We start from the raw sequence: 24,574 nt of genomic DNA, 5'->3' as shown, positions 1-24,574 counted from the left end.
GTAAATAGCGAGATAATTGTAGATTCCAATCGCTCAAAATTTTGAAATATGAAATTCCTGACACCTTAATTGTGCAAATGGAAATACCGTTTGGCAATTTTGAAAGCATCCAGTTTGTTGAGTTGTTGGATCCAACTCACTTTATATTTTACAGAGCTTTCCTGCTATTAAACTGGACAATCTTATGGATATTTACCTCTTTTTATAAACAAAAATAGGAAAATGAATTAACATCTATTCCGATATAGAAAAAGAGCTGTAAGAAAAGTAAGTATAAAGGGTAAAAGTTCAGCTTTACTCATGCAATGTAAAAGAATAACCATATGAAACAAATAAGATTAACAATATCTGGCTATCTTGAAGTATGGCAGTGACATTTCATAGGGCAAATCTTCAGGCGATGGCAGAGTCCATTCGTGCCAACGCCAGCCACGATTATATAAGAACGTGATGAAATAGTTGAGACGTTTTGATGCAGTAATTACGATTCTAAACACTAGGAACTATAGATAGCGCTAGTTATGCTTAAATATGAATATGAAATAGAGGCTTAAATCCGCGCGACTTATGATTGAATATTAACAAGAAATAGAGACCTAATTATTAGTAGTACGTAGCGTTCCCGACACCGGAAGAAAAAAATCACAAGGAAATGTAACGTGAATGTTAAACAATGTATAATAGACAAGAAGAATGTTTGTAAGTGGAACCAACCTTAATGTAGTGGAGGATAGGCGACGACATGAAAAAACAACACGATCGAACTTCTCATTCACTAATCATTTAACGTCACGGCCACACCTTCCACATACTCTGCTATTTGAAATCAAATTGTGACGTACATAGAATTGAACTAAATCATTGAAGTCATTCTTGTAATTCGATGAAAAACTTGTCACATTAATAACACATCCATCGCACGATGCCATGTCAATAAAATTAGATATGTTTTCTGTATCAACAATGGCCAGATGCACTGGATGCGCTGTGTACGAAGAAAGAAGTAGTAGGCTTTGCTGCTATCAATCCTATCATTTCGTGACCAGTAACCAACATAGAATGCCGTGGTGTATTAATGTGAAAAGAAAGGTAATTGTGGTCCAGGGCTAAGTATCCTTATATCTGAAAATAAAGGTAATTGTGGTCCAGGGCTAGTTCCTAAGTACAGTGGTTGGCAGCATCGGCGAATCGTCTGCGAGAAATAAACATAGCACAGTTATGCGGCGCGTAGATATTGCCGATGCAAGCTGTAACCATGGTACTACCATGGTACTAATGTTGCGTGAGATGGACTGAAGTTCTAATATGGGCTCTATTATTTCACCCAGCCACTACACTTATTATCGTGATCAGGACGAATAGAAATGAATAGTGTGACGACTCCCTCTGAATCACATGTTAACAGACACGGTGTACATGTTCTCCGCCACCCGCAGCGCTGCTGTCGATAAAAGGGCCAAGTACGCGCGCTTTTCGGCGGCTTACTGTGGAAGTGTGCAAACATTTTGTGGTCTTTTTCAGTAGTTTTATACATTCTCCAGTTGTATAAGAGAAAATAGCTGGCATTAACTATTCATGAACTGAAAAAGATTATGCATTTGAGTAGGACGTATACTTTGACATATGCTTCAATTTACTACCGCATGTGAATATACGTACAACTTGCAATGTCTCGGGTTGTAATTCGGGTTACAATAAACATTCGAATGATAACCGTCATTTTTGTTTCACCCCCAAAAGATCCCACTCTGTTCTCAAAGTGGTCGAAGGCTACCCCACGTCAACATCTGCCTTAAAGTGATAGTACACTTAACATAATGTTTCAGTCAGATTAGAGCCATGGCAAAAGCTGTTGTCAAAGAGAATGCCAAAATCACAAGTACAGCTCAGGAAAAAAATTACAGCACGCTTACCTTTGATCAGCCACAATGATCTTTTTTTTTTGTTAGATGCTTTACGTCGCACCGACACAGATAGGTCTCATGGCAACGATAGGATAGGAAAGGCCTAGGAGTTGGAAGGAAGCGGAGGTGGCCTTAATTAAGGTACAGCCCCAGAATTTGCCTGGTGTGAAAATGGGAAACCACGGAAAACCATCTTCAGGGCTGCCGACAGTGGGATTCGAACCCACTATCTCCCGAATGCAAGCTCACAACCGCGTGCCCCTAACCGCACTGCCAACTATCTCGGCCACCATTATCAAGTTGGGAAGATAAACAAATAGCTCCTTTCACCAGTTCAAAAATTAATGTCATTCATTAGTTCTGTGGGTATATTGTTAAACATGCAAGCGAAGTGATAGGCTGTGCAGCATGTATTGGTTCTATGCAAAACCTAACAAGTCTAGAAGAATATTTTAACGCATCCAACTATCTTATTTATCCATCGAGTGAATTATTATTGATGTTTTCTCATGTTGTGAGAAATATTAGTGTACAAGAAGCATATGGGGTGAAATATTTCAAGAATGCCTGGATAGTTTACCTTCAATTACTGTTTCTTATAGACTTGGGTGCTGTACTGAACATGCTCAGGACTTGGTACCAAAATTAATTTTTCATTACATATAATGTCGATTTTATTTCCGAACAAAGAAGTACCGGTACGGAAAGAAATGCAAGCTTGTACGACCGCAAAACATACCCGGAAAATGTCCAAGGTGTCCAGTTAACTGACTGATAGTCTGAAGTGCTGATGAGATTCATTAATTTGAGCATGTTAATATATAATTTAACTTAAGTAGTTATGTAGGAATTACATATGTATGACATACCGGTACGTAACATCATGTGGGTGCCTGCAGAGTTTTAATGTGTTTATATTACGCAGCATGTACACTAACAGTCGAACATGCGTTTTTTTAAAAGGTTATAGCTGATAATTGCAACTGAGTTTGATTTTGTGGTGAATTAATGAAATAGCTCTATACACAAATACCCGTTTGACATATTCATTAAGACACTGACGAACCAATTTCAGAAGTAATGTCATTAAATCATTACTAAATGTAAAATATTTCCTACGAATTTGTCACATATTACTTTCAAAACAAGGAACACTGTAATCTTAATTTGCACGAAACACAGGTCGCACATAAACACAGTCATCGGTCAGTAAAGAGAATGCACATTCCTTAAACATAACAATAATAAACACACGGTTTTAAATAATTTATTTTAACGATAAATTCCGAATTAAGTCACATCAGATCTCATTTAAAATCACATGTTCAGGGACAGCTGATCCCTGTTTACCTACAACAGCGCCGCGTAGTGTAGGAACATATCAAACAGCAGAAGTCGTCACACTATCTACTTCTATTCGTCTTGTCGTGATATTACACTTAATATGCGAAATCACACGCAATTATTCACACTACGAAGGTCACACGCAATGAGTCTCACTACGCAGGTCACAAGAACAAAGTTGAGCATCATGTCTATGTAAACATCTTAAATAGCGCGTAACATAACAATGGAAGTGCATAGAAGTAAAAAACAGTGGAAGCAGGAGTATGTAACCGAGCGAACAATAAAAAGACAGTAATTTACAAATGAATATGAGAGTCATCCAAATTTTGATTGATAGCATGTATTATAGCAGGAGACATATCGGTAAGCAAACAGGAGACATTCGTGGGGAGAGCTTTCTGAAGACTGATAAGACGAGAAATAAAAGCCGGACGAAAAGGATCATACACAGGGCATTGGAATAATAAATGATTTACATCAGCACTCGGAGTACAACATAGACAGGAGGAGTGAGGGGAGAGGTTAAAACGATGTTTATACAGAGGAGTAAGGGCATGATTAAAGCGAAGACGAATAATGTTGGTCATGTGACGGCGAGAATTTTTACCCTTCAAATACCAAGGATAGGGAGGAATACAAGGCTGAATATTGTAATAATAGCGACCTTTATAAGAAGCTGATCGAGTCCAAACTTCTTGCCACTGACGATAAGCGGAATGTTTAAGAACAGGGTAAAAATCGGGTAGAGGAACTGCAATTTTAAGTAGGGATTTTCCATCACGAGCAGCTCGCTTAGCGAATAAATCCGCCCGTTCATTCCCATAGATACCTATATGACTAGGGATCCAGACAAAAGTGAGAACCACTCCAGATTGATACAAGGAATAAATTGGACTTTTAACATGATGCAAATACCAGTTAAAAGAAAGATGAGAGGACATGATCGATTGAACGGCACTGAAAGAATCCGTATAAATAGCTGCTTTAGGTATAGAATGATGCTTAATGTACATGAGAGCTTCACGAATAGCAAAAATTTCCGCATTGTAGATAGAAAAGTCACTGGGTAAACGATAGAGTTCAGCAACATTGGTATTGACAATATAGAACGCTGCTCCAACACCAAAAGAGTTTTTTGAACCGTCTGTATATACGTTGACGCCAGAATCACTTAGAGCAAAACGTAGTTTTTTTGAAAGGAGGGCCAGTCAAAGAAGAACCAGGAATAGAAGAGGAAAAAGAAGGTGTAGGGGAGATAATGATAAAAGGGACAAAAAATAAACAATCAAAATGTACTAAATAAAAGGGAGAAGAAGCAGTGCGTAAGATAATATTTTTAGAGGAGAGAAGAAATTGATATGCATACAACAAAGCAGGCATCTTACGACGGCGGGCCTGTGAAAGAAGAGAGTATTCATCTAATAACTGCAATTTAGGAAGCAATGGGTGTTGAGCCAGGGCAAATCTTTTAAGTAAATATTTAGATGTTATCGTTTTACGGCGAATTGGAAGAGGGAGCTCACCGGTCTCGACAAGGAGAGCATTAGTAGGGGTAGACGACAATGCTCCAACACAAGTTCTCAGGGCTTTAAATGGTAAAGTATTTAAGTGGTTAAAAAAAGAATCCGGCGCAGTATCTATAAAATACGCACAGTAGTAGAGTCTAGAGCGAATAGTAGCGGGATATAACAACTGAGCTGTGCCAGGGTCAGCACCCCATGATCGTCTAGTAACCGTTTGGAGAATTTTAATATGCGTATCAGAAAAATGACGTAACTGAGTAATATGATGTTTCCAAGATAACGAGCGGTCTAGAATGGCACCAAGGTATTTATGGGAGGAACAAAAAGGAATGACATGAGAATCGAAAACAAGTGGCTCAGAGTTAAACCTACGCTTAGAGGTAAAAAACATTGCACAGCATTTGGAGGTGGAAAGCTGAAGACCATGAAAAGTAAGCCATGTAATGACTTGCTCCATTAGCTGATATATATGGTGACGACACACATCGACATTACTACGATAAAAATAAAGAACTATATCATCAGCATAAAAGAGAATGCGAGATTTTTGTGTAACCAATTGTTCAAGATTACTCATATACAGGGCGAAAAGTAGACCACTTAAAATGTCTCCCTGAGGAACACCGACAGATGACAGACGACAAGGAAGAGAAGAATAAGCGGATTTAAGTGAAAGTTTCCGATACGTAAACAAATTACGCAAGATGTGGAGAAAATGAGCAGGAAAACTTTTCTGTGCGAGATTAGTCCAGAGAAGATGAAGTGGTATGGAGTCAAAAGCTCCATGTTCAAAAAAGTAGCAATAAGACAATCCTTACGAATTTGCGCTAATAAGATATCTATAATTAAAATGTTAATAGCATCTTGAGCACAACGACCTTTAAATTAGGCGAATTGATATTTGAGAACCAAATCATAATATTCAACAGACCACAGGATTCGTTGAAGGAGAATTTCTAAAAACGTCTTGCAGATACACGAACCAAGGACAATCCATCGAAAGCTGTTAGCGTCAGTGTGAAGTTGACCAGGTTAGGGGATAGGCACAAAAAAATTTATTCCAAGAGGTAGGAACAGAAATAGTGAGAAGTATATTATTATAGAGAGCTAATAAAGCTTGTTTAGCCGTAGAGGGAGGATCCGGAGCATATCATATTGTACCGTACCCGTCTTCATAATATCCCGGGCTAGTCACGGCGAAGACGTGGTTACCGTTCGAAAAAAATGATATGGGCAAACTAAATTCAAAACTCGTCACGAGCAATATACCAAAGGTACATGACAGGAAGTCGGGTACATAGACTACGTGAATAAGACAGAGAAATGGGGGGTAAAATGGATTTATTAAAGACATTAACCCATTCACTACGACATGAAATATATATACATTAAGCCTGATGGCCTCATAAAACCAAGGTAAAATATGTGCCCCGCACATGTCCATGTTAAAACACACAATTTATACACTAGGGACTCTGCCCTATGAAGAAAGACACGACTTGGAACTGACTTCGGATGAATACATTTTAATTTAAATCGACGCAAGATTCGCTTCAATGTCATGATTCCCTTCTGGGATGCGCTTCCGAAAGTGTCTATACATGACCACGGTAGGAGTGTGGAATCTGAAAATAACAACATGAAATATGCATAAATGCTCCACATGTGGTCGGCGGGATCCTCCTCCGCAGGCAGGTACATGGGTTACGTCCATAAGTCAGACGCAAGGGCAATCCCTCAAGGATCACTTCCACTGTCGTAAACAGCTGTTACCTGTAACTTCCTGACTTGTCGGGAGAGAATGCGAATAACGGTCCACCTAGCCCTCTAAGAAAGCACGGCCTCGGGGCGGTACACTTGACTTCTCAAGAAAAGGGTTGGTCTCTACCTGCTAACTCTCGTTCGGAGACAAGGATAAATTCACAACATTCGCAGCACTATTACTGCTTCTTCCTTATAATGACCTGCGATCTCAATTCGCAGCTTTAAAATAAAGGCACTTCAATACGGGCGTCAGCCTTTCTTATATGAATACCCACATCACATACTGTAAATCCTGAGACCATACTCGTGTCTTTCATTTTGCAGTACACGGGTTCTCGCCCTCCTTATGTCATGACTACGGCAGTTCCAGCCTCCTTCACATGTATCAATCTATCAACCCCTGAATTACTCATCAATATACTCGTGATTCCACTCGGCTCACACAACCAGCCCCAGGTTAACATTCATCTATAACGTGCACTTCCGGCGTCTTACATGGCCGGTCAGTTGTTCGATAAGAACCGTTAATCGCCCTTTCCTTGTGTAGTAATGACTCTACCTAACAACGTTGAATCTCCGCTATTCTGCTTCCTGAGCACAGCTGAAATTCCCATGCATGAAAATAAAAAATAAAAGAGAAAAACTACAGGCGTATAGCCTCTGTAAATGACGATCAGAGCTTGCATATCGACCACATATTGGAATACACTGGAAAACAAAACACATGAAAACACTCCTATATCTACACTGGCACACCCTTAAACCCATGTAAACTAACTTAAAAAAGGATAAAAGGAAAATAAAAGCATGCATCAGCCCAGGACGTATGTAACTGTAACTTGAATTGAAAAACACTGTGCCCTCTGGCTGAGAATTAACTTGAAATTTATTTATTTACATCTGATCTAAGCTAGTGTGCAAATATTATCCAGGCATGCTAAAAAATGACAAAGTGCTTATCTTGCGCTGGCTTCATCACCCATGATGTTTACATGGCCACTGGCGTCATCACGAACTTAGGCCATGGTCATCCCAGTCTTCCGGATGTGGGAAGTCAGTCCATCGATGCTTGGCGTGGGCTCCATAGCGCTGATTGTTATTGCTCCTGTAACAGTTGAATTAGGCACCGTTTCTTCGCCGCTAGTCACACACGTGTGTGAGATCACGCCCTTAATGCTTGGCCGTTAATTGACTACGACCTGCAAGCAGAAATTAGTTCGTCCAGCTCACCATTAATTTAAGGGCAATTCGGCCCGGACGTGAAGAGTCCTTGGCACAACAACGCAACACACGATTGCACATACATTGTGCCACCGTTGATCACAATTATTAATGGTATTAACTCGCACCCGTGTCACTGGCTTAGTTCTCAAACATAAGAAAAGAGCGTCCTCCGGTAAATATAGTCTCGACGTGCAAACGACTTTCCGGCACGAAATTCAGACAGAGAATGAGGAGACGCTCCCTTGTTACTAGCAGTTATAAAGACTCTTCGAGTTTTTCAAATAACGGAACTCCCTTATGAAGGCGGTTTAGTTTGAATGAGAAGCTGTTGATAAATGCGAAATATCATCTATGCCTTAAGTAGGCACCAAATATATTCTCAGGCATCAGAAAAATTACACTTATCTATCTGGACACATCAGAACTGTGGAATATCGGCGCAATGACAGATTATTATCATAAATGAAAACTGGTTCAAAGATGCAGTTAGATGGTTGGTTATTCTGCCATCGCGGTTCGGCCGTTCGCAGAGTCCTTCTACTAGCTCGTGATTGGCAGATTTCGAAACTGGCTTGACAAAGAGTACTGCGGCGGTTTCCAGCAACCACGTTCAAATTTAAACAAAGTTCGTTGTCTGAAGCCATCCACGGGCCGCTCCCCTTAATGCTAGCGTGGTCATGTATCTAACCGTCTTCCAAACAGACTCCCACAGAAAGCCATGTTGCGCAATAAGTCCACAGTGTCCTACCATGATTAAAATTCTCCAATGAAGCATTTGATGATATGGTTCAATATGATATATAATCAGGGCCTGGAGACGAACTCTTTGCGTTACACAAGGTGGCCTCAAGTTCAGAAAGGTGTATAGGTTGGAGCAATATAGAAAAGCGGGAAGAGCGTGGTGACAGTGGGATAGTAAAGTCGGGCACAACATAATCAAGAGTGAGTGAGTTGAGAAAGATAGATAGAATCTGTGGAGGGGTGACAGAGGGTGGAATGTATTGAGAAGCTCGGGTAAGTGAGCGAATTGCACTCCATAAATGAGAAGACGAAGTATGAGCGTTTAGGGAGGAAATAAAGGATCGCCAGGCAGCACGGCGTTCAGAAAGAAAAACTCGTCTAGCGTAAGCAATATGTTGTTTAGGACGGAAATAATGATGGGGGGCTAATATTTTCCTATATATCCGGAATAAGCGACGTCGCTTAAGAACCAGATTATGGCCCTCTGAGTCCCACCATCTTAAAAAGGAATAGGGACGAGAAGAGTGAGAAGAAATAGGTTTATAGGGATTGTAAAGATCGAGATAATCTTGTATAACATAAAAGAGAGTAGAAAAGGACAAAATAGTATCCGAAATAAACTCAATACGATGGGTAACATAAGAAATAAAAGATACTCTCTCAAAGTGACGGAGGGAGCGAACATTACTGAAGTGGAAGAAGAACTAGGAAACCTACCAAGACCATACGTAAGAATAATAGGGAAATGGTCGCCAGAATGTGTATCAGAAAGACGATACCAAGTTACAATCGAAGGCATTGCAGGACGACATAATGATAAATCCACAGCACTGGGAGGAGAGCCGGGGTAGTGAGGCGCGTGGGAGAACCATCGTTTAAGATGACAAAGTCGTGTGATTGGGAAGCAGTCAGGAAATAAGAACCCAGGGAAGTATCACTACTGCTTCCCCACATAGAATGATGAAGATTGAAGTCCCCTAAGAGGAGAAGCTCGTTATGAGAAGAAATTTGCTGCAAGAATCGACACCATTGAATATGAGAAATAGAAAGATCTGGAGGGCAGTAAAGGTTAATAATGAAAAGGCGATTATATGATACCGATAACAAACGTATGGGGTAGACAATACGAGATTTGAAGACGTTGATAGGATAAACTATGGTGAATAAATAAAGCAACACCACCGTGACCAACAACATCACAACGCTCAACATTAAAGCCATTAGAAATAAAACTCAGAGGATGGGGAAAACCAAGTCTCCTGTAAGGCTATAATGAAAGGGGAAATTTCGTTTATCAAAAATTGTAACTCATACCGTTAAGAAGGAATACTCCTAGCATTCCACTGCAGAATACGTAGCATCTAAAGAGAACATAGTGTGCACACAGTCATGAAGCTTATAAAGTGTATGTGCAACATGTGGCTGGTCCCCTAATAATTGAATAAGTTATAGAAATAGTTGATGAATACCACTTTGGAGATGCGCCTTTTGGCGTAGCACAGGGGAACTAGATGATTGAGAAGAACCTGAAGGTAAACACTGAAAATTACGGGACGTAGACGGAATCGGGGACGGGGAGGATGAAGATGAAATGGATGGAAAGACCGAGGTATGTGAAGACACTGGAGTGGGTCTGATGAGATTAAGATACCCAGACTTATCAAAACCAGGTTTTGGAATGGGATGGGACTCTTTCATAACCATTTGAGTAAATGTACGTTTATTGGGGGTTTCCACAGGTGAAGAGGAACTAGTAGAAGGAAGAGGTGGAAAATGATGGGTATTATTGGACATGTCAAATTGGGTCGAGGGTTTTCTAGCAGACGCCTCGGAAAAGGATAGATTTTCTGTACACATAAGCTTTTTAAGGGCAGTTTGCTGTTGATGAGTAGGGCAGTTTGATGAGCCAGTATAATGTTCCTGCTGACAGTGAACACATCGGCGAATATTTTCCTGACGCTCAGATGTAAGGTGATGTAACGCACAATGCCCACATCGGGGTGACTTAGCCTGACAATTTTTGATCGTGTGTCCATATCGCTGACATTTTGAACATATAATCGGAGGAATATGAAAGGGTGAACCTCTAAATGCACTTGAAACAAAGAGACGTATTGAGGAAGAGTCTGAGAGCGATAAACAATCTTAACTGTTCCAGTAGGAACGTACGTCACTCCACTGGACTTACGGTTAAGCCGCTTGACCGATTTGACCCGAACATCAGATTTGAGGTATTTAAGAATGTCAGAATCAGAAATATTCTTTTCCACACCGCGTATAAGTCCAACACGAAAGATACTGGAACTGGGAATATATGCTTTCAAAGAGTGAGTTGCAAGTATTGAATGACGTAGAAAGGAATTAGCTTGGACCGCGGAACTAAATTCCACCAATAATCTATTTAGTCTTTTGGGCGTTATACCTTTCACAAAAATATCATTATCGTAAAACAATCGCCCAAGCGCCATGAGATGTAGCCCACCAATATTTTTCGACTTACTTGATTCAATAAAGACAATAAATGGACCAAAATGAGCCCGTTGATAAACCTCCAACTCTTCAGGAGTTGGAGGAGGTGGCTGAGCGTCATTAGACTGTTGAGGTTGTAAAGGCTGCTGTAATGAATTCATGTTTGAAGTGAGATTAATCAAATTGGCTTGCATCGGAACAGTTTCTTCACGACCAACATTGGCATTGGATGAGGGATCCGGTGCCTCATCTCCTCCCCTATCAGTTTCAATCGCCAAAGCTTACACAGACACACACTCGCCAAACGTTCACACACTACTTATCACCGCAGGCAAACACCAGACTGCAACCAAAGAACGATCCGCACCGTACAAGACACACGGACGGACTTTTCTTGTATGTTGTTGGGCTTAGTTACTAAGCTGCTTTAATTAGTTTGTTTATACTTGGTCTCGATAATACCGTTCTCAAGGTTATCGCTGAGTTGCCATGTCAATAGAATTAGATATGTTTTCTGTATCAACAATGGACAGATGCACTGCTGCCTAGATGTGGAGGCGCTATGTACGAAGAAAGACGTAGACTTACCCCCAGAACCCCTTTGCTAACAGATGGACTAGGGATGGCAACGATGTATCGGTTTTTACGAAATACCGATATTTTCCTTTCGATTTATCGATATATCGATACCGAAATTTTGATTCAATTTATCGCATAATATATCGGCTTTTCCATAAATATATCGTTTTTCTTTGAAATATTATTTTCATTAACATCCGCACTAGAGAACGCCGGTAATTCTGTAAGAGATGGTGCTAGTGAAGGTGGAATTGCGTCCCGGAAATATCAAATCTAATCAATACCGTACTCTGAGCCTCTGATAGGCTGAACTATAATTCAAATATCAACGGTGGAATATGTAACACCGCTGCCTACGTGATTAGTGGCAGTTTACACAGCGCGAAATACGTTCTAGTTCCAGAGTTGCCGCTACACTTCGTGTTAGCCCTCCACTGTTAAACACCACAGACGTATATGGAAACTGTGAAACAGAAAGGTAAGTTAGTGAGTTTTTAGGTGAGATAACCCTTAAAATTAATTATAAAAAGCGCCCATTGACATAAATATATATTGTGGCCGGGGGGTCAATTAAATTTTGTTTTACGGAAGTATAACCCTAGTAACCGTGCAGGCTGGTGGTCATATGAATTTAGCAGCCGTTGATGGATATATTCCATGGATAATTAAACCGCGAATTCCAGTAGCGAGATAAACTCAACCATCCAGTCGCGTGCACAGGCAGAATAAACTAATATTGATATGTATGTATTAAGACCTGATGATATTGTAGTTGGTCTTTGACTCTTGGTTTATCATTAGCGATATATCGATATCGTTTGAATATACCGATATACTATGTGCAATAAATATCGACTATCGAAAATAAGTTTTCAATATATCGCAATATCAATATATAGGTATTTAAAAAAAATTCGCCATCCCTAAGATGGACTAGTCCCTAAGTACAGTGGTTGGCAGCTTTATGTTTCGTCATCGGCGAGTCGTCTGCGAGAAATAAACATAGGACAGTCATACCGCGCGTAGATATTGCCGATGCAAGCGGTAACCATGGTACTAATGCTGCGTGAGATGGACTGAACTTTTAATGTATAAAGATACTGCTTACGTTCATTGGTGTGACAGTTGTCGTCAGTGTGAGTGTTATACAGTTCAGGCTTCACATCAAATATAAGTAAATACCGACTTAAATCCACAGCTCAAATTGATTCGGCGAAGTCAGCCATATTGGATATGAATCACTTTCTAAGAGCATATCGATCAGCTGGCACCAAGGAGCATTTAATCCGGTAGTGAGCGCCATTATGAGCCCAGATTTCTGACAGATGCTGTGTTTTAAAATGGCAGATCAAATGGATCAGTATATTTCAGGTGATTGTAAAACCTTAATGAACTTCCTAGCAGATAGCAGGAAACTTCGTCAGGACTTAAGGCGGGATATTGTGAAATGGGTGAATAGCCTACACCACGAGAAAACTTCAATAAGATGAAGGCCGAACTGGGAAAGGAAGAAACACGTCTGCTGAACCACGGCCATCTTGATATATAGAGGCCTGAAACCAACACTTATGACGTCACGTGTATAGTGTTCACTCTCCGTCGTCGCGTGTAATTCCTATAGGCCTATTGCTGATACGATACTTTTTATCATAATGCGACAAAGAAAATGCAAAAATATGCCTATAAACACATAACATCGAAGAAACGCTATCAAAAGAATACATAGGAATACACAAATATATGCACTCAAGGTAGTATATTTATTGTAAATGTTCATCTGGACTGTACGATGATGGTGATTAGGCGAATCGTTTTCTCTCAAAAAGTGTAATTCTTTTATGCTTGTCTGAGCACATACATAAGTTAAAAAACGTATTTTCCAAAATATGACAGATCTTGGTCACAACACTCATTAACTCAGCATCACACACCCACGCTTCTCACACGTTGTTCAACTTTCATTATCAAGCCATTGAAAGAAACATCCCTACGATTTCCACTGTATAAAAATACATCTTTGAATCAGATATCAAGGTCTGAGTTAATGTGTAGCTTTCCGAAATTTAAAAAGTAGTATGATGGTCACTAGGCAAACTGTTGCGGTTTATAAAATACAATTTTATTGCACTTATTTTTTGAGCACATGGTGTTATTAAATAATTATTTATGAATGACAGGAAAAACATTTGCCATGATATGATAGATCTTGGACACAACACTCATTAACTCTGCAGCATACATCCACATTTGTCACAGAAATTACCAGGTTTTTCAACTTTCATTATCAAAACATTAAAAGAAACATCCCTACGATTTCCACTGTTTCATAATACATCTTTGAATCAGCTATCAAGGCCTGAAATAATATGTATCCCTCCATAACAAATCATTTGATGCTCAATAGGCGAAATGTTGTCTCTAAAACGTCATTATTTTACGTTTGTTTGTGCGCACAGTGTTGTTGTTCATTATTTTTGAGTAATTGTTACTAAAAATGTGTCCCAAAATGTGGCAGATCTTGGACACAATACTAATGAACTCTATACCACACACACACTTATCACAGTAATTGCCAGTTTCTTCAACTTTCATTTTCAAAAGGTTTGTAAAAACATCCGTGTAACTTCCGGTGTTCAAAAAGGTATCTTCAAAATCAGATATCAAGATCTGAAGTAAAGTGTAGCCCTCCACAGAAATTTTAGTTTGGCAAGTGTTGGTTGAGACATACATGACGGCTGCCCAGGATATACATTTGACACAGCATCGTCAGTCAATTTTGGCTTTACGCTAGGCACACTTAAAACGGAACCATCTGGTCGTTTTGCACTATCTACTCGAATTATGCGATTTTCGGAAAAATGTTTAATACAGACACAGGAATATTTACTGGGTTCAAAATTAGATCGGTGTATAGCATGAATCCATTTAGGTCGCTTCTCCTTATCGCTAGGAAACTTGAACGGTAATTCGATGTACATCCAGGCACACTACACGTTCGCCCCATTTTGCAAAGAAAAGCATATACTACACTAACACATTATTATAATTATTTCGGGGTATCTATGGAACAGCAGAGGTGAAAGAAGGTGCCGGGATGGATGGGTCTAACTACAAAGTCAAAGTTAATAAAAAAATTTAAGAAAAGGTTATATTTTCTTATTTTTTTAATCAACAAATAACAATTTAACAGGTGCCAGTATCAACAAATAGGTCGAGTAAAGATAAGATATGTGGCATAAACTGATCTTGGGCCTCAAGCCCTTACTTTACAATTTTGAGCTCCCAGCTTACATTACAAATACAAATTCGTTCAAAGAGCAGAAATACCCTATTACGCGGAGCCCTTGCTCCCACATTACAATTTCAAGCCTCCCAGAGGCATTCATACAACACCAGAAAAGAGCTGACACGCTCTCAGTTTTTCAAGCCTATTTAAGGCAATGTCAGACTTTACAGTTAATTGCCATAAAGACACAACTTACAACAATAACACGGGGGTATCTTGTACCCAACCTACTGGGCCTTAGCCAAAAAATACAGGATAAGTAAATGGCCCGCAACACCAAGTTGAAGGGAGGCGTGTACTCGCACTCCTAAGTATGCATTCTTAAAACCTAAAAGGCACTAGACCGAAGAAACAGGGGCTGTTCCCAAACTATGGAGGTGACTCGTATAAGAATAATGTAAGACAGAAAGGAAGAAAACCAGTTACGAAACGTAGTCACCTGCAACCAAAATGAAGGGGAGCTCGAGAGGGTAAAAATACTCTCTATCCCCGAATTACAGTTACAGATTACATGAAGTTTTTACATAACCTGCAGAGAATTACATGTTTCGAAAAGTAGGTTACATTGTAAGGTTTCGGACCTTTCCCGTGGGTTAAACTGCTGAGCTAGCACGAAATAAAGATGTTAAACGGCCATTACCTTTCTGTAGACCTGCTGCTTGATGAAAGAGGCACCTCCCACCTCTTGATTCACGTCCACACACTTAGTTAGATGTTGAACAAGTGGCTGAGAGACGAGAAAATCAACAGTTTATAAACCATCGGGGAAAGTTCGAGACCTTTCATGAATAATCAAGCCACACCCACTCGGTTTTATTGGTAGATGGAAAGTTACACACAAAATCGAAGAAGAAGCCTGTGATTGGTAATAAATTAATTACAGAAATTCTGGATTGGCTAAATTCAAAACTGGCGGAAAGAAAGATAAATATTGCCAACCCACAACTGAATGAACGAAATTTAGCAAAGAACAAACTTATGAATACAAAATTTCTTCAAATAAAGTTCCTTCACTTCGCACCAGGGTGCAAGATCATAGTTTTTTGTTGTCACCTTTATGAGCCAATGTCTAAACTTCTTAATGAACGGAAAACAAAAACAAGTTGGAATATACACAGTACTGGAAACTTCACAATCACAAAATTATGGTAGTGACATCTTCAGAGGAAACATTTAAGTTGGTCTAATTCCAAGTTCAGTGTTTCTCCAGTAGAGGATTGTAATTGGCGCAAGATTGAAACGTACGGCGTAGAGGTGTACCACCCGGTACAATAATAATCATAATTAAATGATAAACTTTAGCACTTTAGACAATTCATAATAGCTCAGTGGGTTCACCTAACCTATCACATAACCTAGCAATTCTTCCTAACATCAGGCTGCTCAAATTATAATATTATAGTATTTAACGCATACTATTGCTGAAAATACGTCCTTTACTGATGCGTTTTCATACAGTTATCAGTTTAAACACGAACAAACACCTCTAATAACGTTGAAATAACAACAAAGTTCTACGAAACCACCATGTAAACAAGACTCGTGCCTCCATATCGCTGCACTATGGAGCTGTGATGTGTAGCAGGCCGCAACTTCGATTTGACTGTTACTGAACTTGATTACGTCAAAGATCAGCTATACACTGGAGAACTGGCGATTCCTCTTGAGGACCGGAAAATTTTTGGAAATATATTTCCTTATAATCATACTCAAATACAGGTGTTAACTATTCTGTGCGGACACATACCAATAATAATGAAAAGTTCACATTGTTCAGCAGCAACAGTGATTTAAATTGTGTCCTCAATTGAGGACATCGGATCTGAAATGATACTAACATTAACAGCGCCGAAATCCAAATCACATACTTATGAATGGAACAGAAAAAGCGGTTTTGACACTTGTGGAGACACAGGAACACATAACACTTGATACAACACGTTCTGCTCTTCCCGCGGCATCCTTCACGACGGCAACGTTGTGGGTTAGGTAGGTCCACAATTTCAGGAAGATGAACCGCCCCCTATTTCCTTGCTTCCACACAAGGAATTTTAACTACTTTACTGGGTGGCGCATCGTCATCATCTTCACTACTCGTTTCGTTTGTGTTGTCCTTTCCTGTAATTAGTTCTTCTACATTATGGTTTTCCAGCAATTCTCCGCATCTTGCAATCTTCTCGATACTGGAACCAGGCGTTAACACAAGAAAGGTCAATGAAGTGGAGAATTGTGCAGAGAGTCCACCTGTCTGTGCGATATTTATTGCGATAATATGCAATCATGCGGTCATTCAATTCCATTCCATCCATAAACTCATTGGAGAATTTGATCATATTTGGCCGAGGTATTTCTATCACTCTCTTTTCTTTTTTACACCGCCTCCTGCAGTTGCAAACTGGTGAAGAATCTTGACGAGAGGACATGACTATAATTCCCTTGTTATCGTACCATTTTATTAATGAAATTTTTCCATCGTCACGTACAAATTGTTCGACGACCCACGGGGTTGTTTCGAGAGTTATTTGTCTGATGTTAGGGGAACAATTGGAGCTAGGTTGGTTTGAATGGTACCAGTTACACAGATAGATTTTTGGAGCAAGAAATCGACCAGTTTATGAGATGTGAAGTACCTGTCTGTGTAAATACATGATGCAGGTGGCACTGTCTCACAAAGATGAATGACAGCCGATTCACCAATGCCTACGTCCCCAATGTATCTAGAATTAGCAAATGATGTTCCTTTTACCTAATAAACACAAAATTTGAGCACTAATCCTGATGGTGATGCCAAAACAAAATTTTTCAGTCCAACGGGATTGGGCTTTCCTTTTTATATTGCTTGAGAGATGTGTTCCCTGTGAAGGGAATCATTTTTTCATCAATTGACATGTGCTTGGGACGTGGGAGCCTCATGCAGCGTGAGCGAACAGCATCTAATAATGGTCGTACAGCTTATCTTTATCTCGCTGCTCTTGAGTAAGATCATTGTCATTGACACATTTGAAATTAGTTCAGATGTCAAAATACATTTGCCTTGAAATAGAACTAGCAATCATAGGAACCCTGGTACTCCTCTTCCAGAACATTCTAATTTGTGGGTAAATTAAACTAGCCATAAGAATGCCAGCACCAATAAATTTCTTAACTTCACCCTTGGTTACATTCAAACTCTTTCCATTATTATGTACAGATCGTAAGATGTTCAAGGCCATTGTTTCACAAATGTTTTCAGTCACATATTGTTGAAAATAATGAACTGCAGATCACTCGGTCCTATTATGAACATCCTTCACTGAAGGCTGAATGTCATCTCCAATTTCTGGATTTTGAAACTGGTAGTGTTTCCTCCATTTATGAAGGAGCAGGTCATCTTTGGAAGTAATTTCAGATGTAACTACATCCACATCATCCTCCCCTTGAACCACTCCCCCATTCTCAACATCAACCTCATATAATGCAATGTCAGGAAAGGAAGGATCTGAAATATTGTGTTCAATAGCATTGCCATCTTCAAAATGAGATACATTGCCATTTTCAATCAAATCCAGAATTTCAAATGAAGATAATGCATTCCCCAGTGACATTCTCTCTGTAAACAAAATAAAATTGTAAAAATAAAGAATAAATAACCCAACAGTAAGAGAAACGATTGAATGAAATAAGTAAATACTTAGAAAATAGTAACTTGAAGCCTGATGTCCTCTTTTGAGGACAAATTCTATGATGATGAATAAAGATCAGAATGTCTTGAATCACCTTCCGTAAATAATCGTGGACTGAGAGAAAACTACAAACACACCACATCAACAGAGAAAGAATGAGTACCAACAATTGTACATAAACAATATCAATACTTTGCTATGGATTAACACATAGATAAACAATGCTACAGATCCCGCCTATTCCAGTTGACAATTATGTTACCAGAGGGCAGTCCAATTGTCTTCAAATGAGTACAGTAGGTCTGAAATATTGTCACTGGATTTGAAATGGAAAAGTATGATAAAACACAATGTGCTCAATTGACGACACTTTATGTAGTCGGGCCTCAAGAGGATGTCCGAACATCTTCTGACGCAGCACACGCAACTAGACAAAACGTTACGCCACAATGGATACGGAGAGCGTCACTTGCGGACCAAGATCGGTTAGATGCACAAATGCGAACAGACTGCACCGTGCAAGACATAGCACAAGTAACCACTCAAAAACTAACAACATCCCAATGGCTACAGAGTACGACACTTGAAGATCTCGAGCACATTCTGCGTTATCTGTTGGACAAACGGCCATGCTTCTTAGCCCACAGAGCGCGACACAGAAAGACCTCGTGCATAAGGCGGACATTCTGCGTTATCTGCTGGACAAACGGATGTGCTTCTTAACCTACAGAGTACAACACCGGAAGATCTCGTGCACATTCTGCGTTATCTGTTCGACAAACGGCTGTGCTTCTTAGCCTACAGAGGGCGACATTAGAAGACCACGTGCACATGGTGCGTTATCTCTTGAACAAACGGCTGTGCTTCTAAGCCCACAGAGTGCGACACTTGAAGATCTCGTGCACATTCTGCGTTATCTGTTGGACAAACGGCTGTGCTTCTTAGCCCACAGAGTGCGACACAGGAGGACCTACTGCACATCGCGGACATTCAGCGTAATCTCCTGGACAAACAGATGTGCTTCTTAGCCTACAGCGTACGACACTTGAAGACCTCGTGCACATTCTGCGTTATCTGTTGGACAAACGGCTGTGCTTCTTAGCCTACGGAGTGCGACACTTCAAGACCTCGTGCACATGGTGCGTTATCTCTTGGACAAACGGCTGTGCTACTTAGCCCACAGAGAGCGACCCAGGATGACCTCGTGCACATCGCGGATATTCTGCGTTATCCCATGAACAAACGGATGTGATTCTTAGTCTACAGAGTGCGACACTTGAAGACCTCGTGCACATTCTGCGTTATCTCCTGGACAAACAGATGTGCTTCTTAGTCTACAGAGTGCGACATAGCAAGACCTCATGCACATCGCGGACATTCTGCGTTTTCCCTTGGACAGACGGATGTGCTTCTTAGCCTACTGAGTGCGACAATTGAAGACCTCGTGCACATGGTGCGTTACCTGTTGGACAAACAGCTATGCTTCTTAGCCTACAGAGTGCGACACTTAAAGACCTCATGTATATTCTGCGTTATCTCCTGGACAAACGAATGTGATTCCTAGCCTACAGCGTGCGACACTTGAAGACTTCGTGCACATTCTGCGTTATCTCCTGGACAAACAGATGTGCTTCTTAGTCTACAGAGTGCGACACTTGAACACCTCATGAATATTCCGTTATCTCCTGGACAAACGGCTGTGCTTCTTAGCCCACAGAGTACGACATAGGAAGACCTCATGCACATCGGGGATATTCTGCGTTATCTCCTGACAAATGGATGTGCTTCTTAGCATACAGAGTAGGACACTTGAAGACCTCGTGCACATTCTGCGTTATCTGTTGGACAAACGGCTGTGCTTCTTAGCCCACAGAGTGTGACACTTCAAGACCTCGTGCACATTCCGTGTTATCTCTTGGACAAACGGCCATGCTTCTTAGCCCACAGAGTGCGACATAGGAAGACCTCATGCATATCGCGGACATTCTGCGTTTTCCCTTGGATAGACGGGTGTGCTTCTTAGCCTACAGAGTGCGACAATTGAAGACCGCGTGCAGATGGCGCATTACCTGTTGGACAAACGGCTGTGCTTCTTAGCCTACAGAGTGCGACACTTAAAGACCTCATGCATATTCTGCGTTATCTCCTGGACAAACGGATGTGATTCCTGGCCTACAGCCTGCGACACTCGAGGACCTCGTGCACATTCTGCGTTATCTCCTGGACAAACGGATGTGCTTCTTAGTCTACAGAGTGCGACAATTGAAGACCTCGTGCACATGGTGCGTTATCTCTTGAACAAACGGCTGTGCTTCTTAGCGTACAGAGTACGACACTTGAAGATCTCGTGCACATTCTGCGTTATCTGTTGGACAAACGGCTGTGCTCTTAGCCCACAGAGTGCGACACAGGAGGACCTACTGCACATCGCGGCCATTCTTCGTAATCTCCTGGATAAACAGATGTGCTTCTTAGCCTACAGCGTACGTCACTTGAAGACCTCGTGTACATTCTGCGTTATCTGTTGGACAAACGGCTGTGCTAGTTAGCCCACAGAGTACTACACTTGACGACCTCGTGCACATTCTGCGTTATCTGTTGTACAAGCGGCTGTGCTTCTTAGCCTACAGAGTGCGACACTTGAAGACCTCATGCACATGGTGCGTTATCTGTTGTACAAGCGGCTGTGCTTCTTAGCCTACAGAGTGCGACACTTGAAGACCTCGTGCACATTCTGCGTTATCTGTTGTACAAGCGGCTGTGCTTCTTAGCCTACAGAGTGCGACACTTGAAGACCTCGTGCACATTCTGCGTTATCTGTTGGACAAATGGCTGTGCTTCTTAGGCCACAGAGTGCGACAAAGGAAGACCTCGTGCACATGGCGGACATTCTGCGTTATCCCTTGGACAGACGGATGTGCTTCTGAGCCTACAGAGTGCGACACTTGAAGACCTCATGCACATTCTGCGTTATCTGTTGGACAAGCGGCTGTGCTTCTTAGCCCACAGAGTGCGACACTTGAAGACCTCATGCACATGGTGCGTTATCTGTTGGACAAACGGCTGTGCTTCTTAGCCCACAGAGTGCGACACTTGAAGACCTCGTGCACATTCTGCGTTATCTGTTGGACAAATGGCTGTGCTTCTTAGCCCACAGAGTGCGACACTTGTAGACCTAGTGAACATTCTGCGTTATCTCTTGGACAAGCGGCTGTGCTTCTTAGCCTACAGAATGCGACACTTGAAGACCTCGTGAACATTCTGCGTTATCTCTTGGACAAGCGGCTGTGCTTCTTAGCCTACAGAATGCGACACTTGAAGACCTCATGCACATTCTGCGTTATCTCTTGGACAAGCGGCTGTGCTTCTTAGCCTACAGAATGCGACACTTGAAGACCTCGTGAACATTCTGCGTTATCTGTTGGACAAGCGGCTGTGCTTCTTAGTCCACAGAGTGCGACACTTGAAGACCTCGGCGGCATTCTGCGTTATCTGTTGGACAAATGGCTGTGCTTCTTAGTCCACAGAATGCGACACTTGAAGACCTCGTGCACATTCTGCGTTATCTGTTGGACAAATGGCTGTGCTTCTTAGTCCACAGAGTGCGACACTTGAAGACCTCGGCGGCATTCTGCGTTATCTCTTGGACAAGCTGAGCTTCTTAGCCTACAGTGCGGGAATCTCGCAGCGACTCGATACACAACGAATATCACCATCGGTACAGTCACAGAACATAATAATTATTTGTTTCTGGTTACATACATGCAATATACAACTGGTGCTTACAGTCGGACAGTTGTGTTCCCATTGTGGTATTATTTATAAACAGGATGGCTAACCCGAACGGCATAACACATTTGCCAGCGGCGAGCTGGCTGCAATCGGATGGTGAGTAGCCTGAATCCCACCGCCTGCCGCCTTGGTGTTCCGTGGTTTCCCGTTTCCATCTTTGCGTTGTCCACGTCTTTATCGTAACGGTTAATACTATCATCTTCCGTCCTCGGGGGCTTAGGTCCGTTTCCGTATACTGCCAGGGATTTAGGAATGACAGTAAATCTGATACAAGGTTAAAAATGCCCGTTCAGCTCACGTCCATTCGGAGTGTGCCTGAAAGGAGCTGCTCCTACTAATGAAGTTAAGTTTGACTACAGACCACGTTTCTGAAAGGTTTTATATCGCTGATAGCCTACTAACTCGCCCGCCCTCAGCCGGGTGTCGCAACACTTTCCAGTAGGTGCCAGCCGCCTTCTTATTTGAGGTAAACTTTCCTGTTTCGTCATAATTAGTTATTCCATGGCTGACGAAGTAGACATGCTATGACGTCACACTGTTAGTCTGACGAGGTAGACAGGCGCGCTATGTCGTCAAGTCATGAAGTCAAGTTTATGTATGTGTGAAGAACAAAATGAAGGTATCGGCCTAAGAATGACAAGGGCCACGAAGAGCGTGAAAATGAAAGACTCCTAGGCAACGATACTTAACGTCTGGGTCGGAAAAGAACAAGGGTTCACTAAGGGAGCTCGGGTAGTATGGATGAAAGTGCGGAGCCTGGCACAAGTAAGTTGAATCAATGCCTGGACTCAGCAGTGGATCGTGTTGTCTCCAACTCACCCTCGCATGTTAAGAGCCCCTTTTTAAAAGTCATCTCTTACGACAAGTAGGGGATACCGCGGAAATTTTTAGACTCCCCTCCCAACATAAGGGGAATTAACCACGTGCTCCTTTTAAATTCTCTGAGTTAGACTTGAAGACATATATTGCTTCATTTTTTCTTGAAAATAAGGCTCAATATTTATCCCAGTGAAGAAACAGTACCAGATTCAACCACCTCATATTTATAAGTCATTTAAATGTTGTAAGACCGAGCGGAGAGGTCGCACGGCAATGGAGCCAAGCATTCGTGGGACGAGTGCGGTCGAGCCCCACCTCGGCTGTCCTGAGTGTGTTGTAAGAGCGAGTGGAGCCAAGCAGTCCGGGGCGAGTGCGGTCGATCCCCACCTCCATTGTCCTGAGTGTGTTGTAAGAGCGAGTGGAGCCAAGCACTCCGGGGCGAGTGTGGTCGAGCCCCACCTCGGTTGTCCTGAGTGTGTTGTAAGAGCGAGTGGAGCCAAGCACTCGTGGGACGAGTGCGGTCGATCCCCACCTCCATTGTCCTGAGTGTGTTGTAAGAGCGAGTGGAGCCAAGCACTTCGGGGCGAGTGTGGTCGAACCCCACCTCGGCACTCCTGAGTGTGTTGTTGTAAGACCGAGCGGCAATGGAGCCAAGCATTCGTGGGACGAGTGCGATCGAGCCCACCTCGATTGTCCTGAGTGTGTTGTAAGAGCGAGTGGAGCCAAGCACTCCGGGGTGAGTGTGGTCGAGCCCCACCTCGGTTGTCCTGAGTGTGTTGTAAGAGCGAGTGGAGCCAAGCACTCCGGGGCGAGTGTGGTCGAACCCCACCTCGGCACTCCTGAGTGTGTTGTAAGAGCGAGTGGAGCCAAGCACTCCGGGGCGAGTGCGGTCGATCCCCACCTCCATTGTCCTGAGTGTGTTGTAAGAGCGAGTGGAGCCAAGCACTCCGGGGCGAGTGTGGTCGAGCCCCACCTCGGTTGTCCTGAGTGTGTTGTAAGAGCGAGTGGAGCCAAGCACTCCGGGGCGAGTGCGGTCGATCCCCACCTCCATTGTCCTGAGTGTGTTGTAAGAGCGAGTGGAGCCAAGCACTCCGGGGCGAGTGTGGTCGAGCCCCACCTCGGTTGTCCTGAGTGTGTTGTAAGAGCGAGTGGAGCCAAGCACTCCGGGGCGAGTGTGGTCGAACCCCACCTCGGCACTCCTGAGTGTGTTGTTGTAAGACCGAGCGGCAATGGAGCCAAGCATTCGTGGGACGAGTGCGATCGAGCCCACCTCGATTGTCCTGAGTGTGTTGTAAGAGCGAGTGGAGCCAAGTACTCGTGGGACGAGTGCAGTCGATCCCCACCTCGGCACTCCTGAGTGTGTTGTAAGACCGAGCGGCAATGGAGCCAAGCATTCGTGGGACGAGTGCGATCGAGCCCACCTCGATTGTCCTGAGTGTGTTGTAAGAGCGAGTGAGCCAAGCA

Source organism: Anabrus simplex, chromosome 11 (assembly GCF_040414725.1).
Source record: "Anabrus simplex isolate iqAnaSimp1 chromosome 11, ASM4041472v1, whole genome shotgun sequence".
NCBI classification, from domain to species: domain Eukaryota; kingdom Metazoa; phylum Arthropoda; class Insecta; order Orthoptera; family Tettigoniidae; genus Anabrus; species Anabrus simplex.
Note: the sequence above shows the minus strand (reverse complement) of the source record.